Consider the following 8596-nt stretch of genomic DNA (forward strand, 5'->3'; position numbering starts at 1 on the left):
GAATTTGACATAGGATACATTTTTGTAGAATAGTTTGAGAACTAAAAGACAAGGGCAGCATGACCTTTAACATGTTGAGTTGAAACGACAACTTCCAGGCAAAGCTAAATGGTACGCTCAAGAGAAGTTGGAGGAAAATTTTCCTCACCTTGACCAAACCCTCCGAGAGTGGGGAGGTGTGATCTGAATTGGATCATTATATTATTTTTCATCCGTATTGATTATTTTAGAGTGGAAAAGTTGAGGAACCAACACTCATGACCATTTTTATTCATAGTCCTATTTTGGAAAATTTTGGTTCAAACAAATTAAGAGCCATTTTGATGCCTTAAATGAATACATTTTGTGGTCTTAACCTTAGTATGAACCTAAAATCCGTAATCTACATGTTGACACCTTTTCAACAATGCAATGATTGCCACAATTGAAGCTTGTATGAGAAAGTTATGGCTCTAATAAGTTGACCTATCAAAAGTCACCACCATAATTCAAGAGGATGCCACATCAACCCCTATTATTCATGAAAAATGGGGCAAGCCACATGATCATGATGAATAATACTCTACAAGAGTCAATATTGTAACTCTAGTTAAGTGTTGAAAGAGTTAAACCTACCACTAGTAGGCTATCAGGTTTTGTTATAACCAGACCACTAAGATGAAAAAGGGGTTCCATTATATTCAAGTGCATTTTGTTCCATAAATGAGCAGAGTAGTTGAGAGTGGGTAGGGAGAGATAAAACATAGAGGGTTTTAGAACTAGAGCAACCCGCAAGCCACAAGACTCACTTCTTTGTACTTGCATCCATTTTCCATTCAGATAAAGAGAGCAGATCAACTTCACCTTCCAATCAAGTTTTCTCTTGAAAGGGTTTCCTAGGTTATATATAGTGTCATTTTTTGTTTTATTTCATTGTTCTCTATTTTCTACATATTTTATCTATTGCATGCATAAGCATAACATAATAATTAATGAATCCAAATATCTAAGAATAAATTAACCCTCATCATGTAGATTTTGTATTTTAAGAATAAGTCTATCAAATATATTGTGATGAGTTGTCCAGTGGAATATCCATGACAGCTTACAGATCAAGTAAATTCGTTCCACTACCCTGAGAATCGAGGAAAGAATCTACCTTGGAGAATATAATAAATCTATTTGGAATTAGTAGTTGTAAAATCCTCTTGAAAGTGTAACAACCCTAGGTTAAAATTTCATGTAATAAAGTTAATAAAGGAAAAATAAGACCAAGGTCATGGGACGTGTATTCAAAACTAAATGTTGGGAAAAAAATCGTAGTGGGTGTTCATTTGGTTTATTATGGCTAAGGAAATTGGAAAAGGAATTGGCAAAGGAAAATAGGCATTAATTGGCATTTATTTATGAAAATAAAATAAAATAAGAAAAGAAAAGGGAGATGAAAGGTCACACATTTGCATGTGAGGAAAATTGAAAGGAAAATAGAGGAAATTGAAGAAAATAGAAGCCTCAATAGTAAAAAGGCTTCTGAGGATCAGTTCACAACTTTTGACAGTTCTATGGAGGTGTTCTCTCTCTATTCTCTCTATTCTCACATATTATTGCACACTTAGAGAATTCTTGGAGCACTCTAGCATTAAGGAAAGAAAGCAAAGGAATGCAAAGGAAGAAAATGAATGTAAGGGACAAATAAGGAAACATTGGATCAATCAGATTTAGCAGGAATACTTGCAGGTAACAGGTTCCATGTGTGATTTCCTAGCTGGGTTGTGAATGCATGGTACATGCATGTATGTATTTGGTTGTTGTTATCATTTGCATGGTATTTTCCAGCTGTGATATTGGTTACAGCCTTGCGTTGCCATTTCTGGATAGCCATGGTGTGATGGGGTTATTTCATTTAGTTGAGCTTTGGATTTCCAAATGGTTTTCGAACAAGGTGAGGTGGTCTCAGGAAAATCCCCAAGGGCCTAGGAATCCCTTAACCTATTTTGGTAGGATTACGGTAAAGCTTGAGGGTGGAGACACACAAATATCTTAAGGCATTGGTGAATAAATTCTGAGGCATCCAAGTTTGTTTAGGGCCTAGTGATCCCTTGACCGGTTTTGGCAAGATTGCAGTAAATCTTGGTTGTTTATGTGTTTGTTTTGGGCCTAGTGATCCGTTGACTAGTTTTGGCAGGATTGCGGTAAAGCCTCGTAGTTTGTGTGCTTGCTTGGGCCTAGGAATCCATTGACTGGTTTTGGCAGGACTATGGTAAATTCTGAGGGTGGAGGTGGTTTAATCTTCAAGAAGCCTTGTTTTGTTTTGTATTGAGTCCCAAATTCATGCTTGGAATATGGCACAAGGGTGATTGGCTGAAAGAAATATTTGGTTCAGCCCAATATATGGTCGGGTGGTACGTGGAATTCCTTGACCTAGTTTGATTTTGCATCATTTAATGAGATTTATTTATCTATGGTAATCTATGAGCACTTGTACTTCTTATTATGATGATTTGATGGTTGTTATGTCATGGTTAATATGTTGGTTATTTGTTGGTTATAAGCATGGATATTTTATGTAATCTAGCTATGGTTATTCATGAATTGATATGTATTGATATGGTTGATGAATGCATGGGCTAACAAATATTATTTAAGCTATTGTGAGAGGGAATTATACCTTCTTGGTGATTCTCATATAAGTTTCAAACTTGTATGTTAAGATATGCATTCATGACTTGTAGATCACATGTTCACTATATGTTTGATGAAATGTCTATCATGGTTATGCCTAGTTAGGTAAATTACTTGATCAAGTTTTATGTGATAGGTTTTCCCTTGTTGTTTCAGGGAAAACTAGTGTCGATTCAAACTGCTAGTCCCACTAAGATGGGTAGCTATCTTAGAAACAAACAATGAAAGCCTTTCGAAAGTTCCTTTAAGTGTAATAGGTAAGAGAGAAGAAAAGAGGACCAACCTGGGTCTTCCGCTTTGATCCTAGCTTGATTTCTCCTTCCCTTTGATAGAATTTGCCACTCCTCTCCTACTTTTCCCGCTTCAAAGAGTACCTATAGAGACAAAGTAATAGTAAACCATCAAATAATATCTATCTAAAACATCATAAACAATGCAGAATCAGAAACACATTGACCATACAATTGCATTCATAAACAATGAGATTCACAAATACACAATTATATGGAGGAAAACTCAAAGAAATTTATTAATAGTGAAATAGAGGATTACAACCCATCTATCTAATCTAGCATCATCCTCCCAGTGTAGAAGCCCTCTTCACCTCATGAATAAGAAAATCACCCAACAATGCAATGTCTCTTCTCACAGATAAACCAACAACACTTCCTTACAAAATACAAAAATTCCAGCCTCCAGATCTCTCAAATGAGGGATCCATTTATAGATGTCTTGCAAGGGTGTGAGTCAACTCTGGGTTTTTGATTAGTGTCATTCCACTGATAGTTCTTAGTTCCACTTGGATATTTCATTGATCTCTTACTCATCCCTGGGCGAATTCAGAGAGGAAAGTGTCACAGGAGAAGTTTCTGGAAGATTCCATGATCATCCACTTAGCAAACTGTCTCTACCATTTGTTTATTCTCGCTCATCGCACCCCACAAAAGGCCATTTCAGTATGCATCACACCTAGCTAGTGTGGCAGCTAGTATGCATCACACCTTGACCATGGAGCAGTCAGTACGGTCCAGTTCTGGCCAGTTTTGAGTAGATTTTCAGGTGGAACTTCTGGGAAATGATGTAATCAGTTGACCATGATCCTTTAGGGTATGAAACAACACTTTTAGGGACTAAAGATACCTTATTCTATGGACATATGAGTTTGAGGTTGCAATGCTCAAATATGTCTATAACACTTGTGCCATTTATTGTTTTAGAAAGCCTCATCAAGTTTTGGGAAGTGGTTTGGAGACTAGCCCTGAAAAGGTGGCTCAGATTCCGGAACCGCACCCTCAGAATTGGGAAATTTGGGTTGCAGTCGCATGGGGGTAGTGTTATGCATGCAATTGGAGGGTCATAACTGTTATAGACATTTTTGTGCCTTACAGCATGAAGCATGAAATGTCGATAATCTGAGGGATCCAAAGTCCCTAAACATGTTGTTCCTACCCCTAGAGGAACAAGGTCAGCAAACCACAGCACTAAATATCAGTTCTCCACCTGAAAACACTCAAAAACAAGCTAATTCTGGATCATGTCAACTGCTCCACTGAGCATCTGCGCTGAATGTCAACTGCTCCACTCTGTACCTGCGCTGAATGTCAAAAGCAATGAAGGCTACCTGCGCTGGGCGAGATTGGCCAAGTGGCACAGTCATTCTGCAAGGTGTCAAATGCCCAGGAAGCTTCCAAAATGACACTTGGATCAGGGAATTCGCCTTGTGATGAGTAAGAGGATCTAGATCTCCAAGTGGAAGCAAGAACCTCCAAGTGGACTCAAGAACTGAAGAATAACTGAAGTGGGAGAGGACACTAGTCAGCTTCATGCCAGCCTCAAGCTGACTCATCCTTTCTCCAAATCTCCTATATATAGAGCTCTCTCATGAGGTCTAAGGGGGCTGGAATCTTGTGAATGTAAGGAAGTGCTGTTGGTTTGAGTATAGAACTATTGGGTGATTTGCTTGAAGGAGGTGAAGAGGAGATTTCTTTCTGCTGGGAGGTGTTGCTGGATTGGGCCTCTTATGGTTGTAACACTCTCAGAACTTTAATTCTTCCATTAATAAAGCATTTGAGGTTCTTCTATATGCATGTGTCTCTGTGGCGTATTGATACTTTTAGATTTGATTTATTCTAATCCTTGAATCAATTATGAATGTATGCTTCTTGTAGTTTTCCCTCTCTTGTTATTTTGCAGGATCTTGGTGTAGCTGGGCCAGTGAAAGAGCAAGGAGCTGGGAGCAAGCAGCAAAGAGGGAAGAATGGATCAATCATTAGCGGAAGATAACGATTAGTGGATCTCTTTCTCCTCTCTCTTACATCTCATAAAGAAGTAATCTTGAATAGCTTTGCATTCGGTTGTTGCTGAGGTACTATCACCCTTAGAGTGGGATAGGGTCATTCCGTATTGGATACTTTTCCCAACAACAAATTGGCGACTCCGCTGGGGATCGTATCTTGTTGGTTGTTTGTGTTTTTTGCTATTCATTTCATAAACACAGGGAGTACCGAATCGAACTGCATTTGGATCTTTCAAATGCAAAGTAGAGGGCAGCTACTCTAGCTCAGTTTCTGGGCAAGTTTATGATTTGAAGAGCTGATCCACAAGGACTCTAATAAGCTCTTAGTGATAGCTTTTCATCCTCCTTGTCATCCCTTAGTGTGTACTTGACTGATAGCTTCTGATTTGGCCAAAAACTGTGAATTTTTGAGCAATCTGTGACCTGGAAACCAAGAGAAACGAAAGTTTCGTTCTTCAGTGCAGGCTGTGTGAAGGTTGTCTGCATTTCAGCGCAGTTACCGAAGGGGCTACCTGCGCTGAAGGTCAAACTGCCTGTGTACTACCTGCGCTGGACCAGTTTTGCCTAGTGCTACTGGGGTTTCCTGCTGTTTCTTGCCCTGTTTTCACTCTTGTTTTTGCTGCCTGTTACCAGTCAATGTACCTATCTGAAACCAACTTTCCTTGCCACTATTCCGCCTCGGTTGTATAAAGAAACTGTATTTGTTCTTTGTGTATTTCTTTTATCATTTGCAGTTTCCCATAACGAAAGTGAACTAGTCTTGTTGTGGCCTCTTAGATCTAGACCTGTGTAAAGTGTCGTTTTGATCTTAAGAGTTAGTTTGTTTGCTGTTCATAGCTGATTGAGCTTTTGCTTTCGTCATATGGTTTGAATTTATATATTTCTAGTGTCGAAACAAGTAAATCTTAAGGTGTCTTTTGATTTTGGACAAGCTTGTTTGCTTTCACTTGAAATTGAATTCAAAGTTATACAACAGCTTTCTTTTTGTATCGCACCAACATTAAGAAAGAGAAAAGAAATACTTGCATTGTGCATGTGCATTATGACAGTTTGCATGTTGATTTAGGGAAAAGTGCATTAGTGTGTGCTCTATGATCTGTGTGAAAAGATGTTGTCTTTCTTTTCTCTCAGTAGTTAAGATTTTCAAAGTTGAAAGATTGAAAAGCTTGCTTATCATCTTAGGCTGCATTTAGGAGTGTTATCATACATCTCGTGGTGATCCATAAAGGCAAACTGCTAAACAAGATCAACCTTAAAATAAATTGAATTTACATAACAACGCATTGAAACATAACGCAAACACATAGAGGTCTAAGCTAGAGACGTGTTCCGGTGTCGTTACACGTGATATCTTAGCGTTGAGTGGTTGGGTGATTCCTCCACGGTGAAGCGATAAGTATCAATACGGACTTGTGCTCCCACGTACCGTCGCGTATATATTGGGAGACCCCTATAGGAATAAAGCCTTTATCCAATAGGAAACCGTGTCGGCCGCCCTACTGATCGCAATGCAGTGAACACAGCATTCACGAAGATCGACCACCCGTACCGTAAAACGTATTCTGTGGTTTTGCGAAAAGTTTGGCACACCCTCTGCCTAGAACTCCAGAGCAGTTTCTTTTGGCCTTTTTCAAACTCTATAACTGAAAAAGTCCGTCCGAGCATTTGTCACTTCGGGCTCGTTAAAACATCGAAGGAGACTAGAGTCATCTTTAGCTTTTTCTCGACTCTTAAAAAATGAAAAAGCAAGTTGTGTCTAAAGCGTCGTTATAAAATTTATTTTAAACGGAACATAATCACCTCCTATTCCCGCGTTGATCTTTAGGTTGAGAACATGGAACGCCCCAACCAAGGAATTCCACATGATGGAAATCCTAGTCCTTTCTCCTCTTGGGGAGAAGTTGGTGCGCCCCACATGGCCACATTGTCGCTTCCAGGACTGACAATTGGCCTGCCTATTTGGCTATTCTCAACCAATGTAGTTCAGAACACCATGGTTCCTGAACAGTCGAGTCAACAGTTAGATGAGTCTAGAGCCGCCCACCAGCCTTCTACTTCCTATAACTCTTCCTCCAATCCTTCATCTTCGCAAGGTAGAGCCGGCAAAAGCCAAGCTCCCATGAAGAAAAAGGAGAAGAAGGAGAGGGAGAAGAAGAAGAAGGAGCCTAAGGCGACTGGGGGCAAGCAAAAGACATCTGACAAAAATCCACACACAGCACAGACCGGGCCTAAATCGCCATGTGTCATATGTAGAGGAGACCACTTCCATAGAGATTGTCCCTGTATTCCCCGGATACTAAGGGACTGGTCCCCTCGGTTGCACAATTGGGGAGCATCAACCTCTGATAGCCATGTTGATTGCTTACCGTCAACCAGCGAAAGTGAAGGTTCAAGACAAAGAGGGGGAGCAAGATCCCCCTGCAGACTGTGTAAAGGCGATCACGCCATCCACCGTTGTCCCTTCTTAGACGAAGCGAAGAGAGTTTTGGAAGATCGCCTGGTTTCACCGTTGAGACTTCCTCCTGGATACAAAAAACTCGTGCCAAGTCCTTCGTTTGTTGAAAATACAGCTGGCCCGCTCAAGTGGTCGGCTAAAGCGTCAGTCATTGAAAATGAACCTACTGAATCCAGACCAGACGAAAGTCTAAAGGTCGATGCGGCAGTTGACCCGGTTCCGCCTTCAGAGGTTTCATCTTCAAATGACACCGTCATTGAAGATTCATCTTCAAATGACACCCTCACTGAAGAGAATAAGGATGACACCATCCAGATTCTTTTCATCAACACAGATTCTGATGAGCATCAAGGCAATGCGCCCATTCCTTTATCGCAGGAAGGAACATCGTCAGGGTCATATCCGGCCGTGTATTCGGTCCCACCACCAAGCAACTTGGTTGTGTCCTTTGATTGGAACCAACTAGGCAGACCCCGGTTGCCAGCCAGTATACCATTCAGAATCATAGTCCAAATTTATAGAATGGTAATGGCTGGAACTATCATTGATGAGGGGGCATCTGTGAGTATCCTTTCCTCTATTGCTTGGAAAGCGCTGGGTTCCCCGGCGCTTTTGCCTGAGATAAGAAATCTCTCAGGTTTTGATAAAGGAACCAGTCGACCATTAGGGATCCTCCCCAATGTGCCTGTTACATTGAAAGGGAAGACCGTTCAAATGAACGTGATGGTTGTTCAAGTACCCTTGGATTATAACCTACTCCTTGGACGAGACTATATATATTGCATGGGAGCTATAGTCTCCTCACTCTTTAGAGTAATGTGTTTTCCACACGAAGGAAGAATGGTCAAGCTCGTAGACCAACTTTCATTTCCAGGATCACTCATCGCAAATAGTCACATACCAACCCTCAATGGTCTATTCACCCAAGAAATGTCTCCACCCCCAGTCCTCCTTCCCGATGAGTGCGAGTGATTCGGAAAGATGGGACTGGAACCCAGGGGACATGCATCCTGGTCTGCTTCGGGCAGAGGAAACCTTGGGTATAAGGTAGAATTTCCGCGAAGGAATATGACTAGTCCGTACCCCGTCCGTGGAAGGAAGAGGGGTTGTTCTAGAACAAGATTCTTTTGATAAGGTTACTTGTTTGACAAAGGTCATTCACCATTGTCTACTTCGGTAGACAG

This window comes from Pinus tabuliformis, chromosome 3_1, assembly GCF_031772625.1.
Source record: "Pinus tabuliformis cultivar Carrire ecotype Pingquan chromosome 3_1, CPIR1, whole genome shotgun sequence".
Lineage (NCBI taxonomy): Eukaryota > Viridiplantae > Streptophyta > Pinopsida > Pinales > Pinaceae > Pinus > Pinus tabuliformis.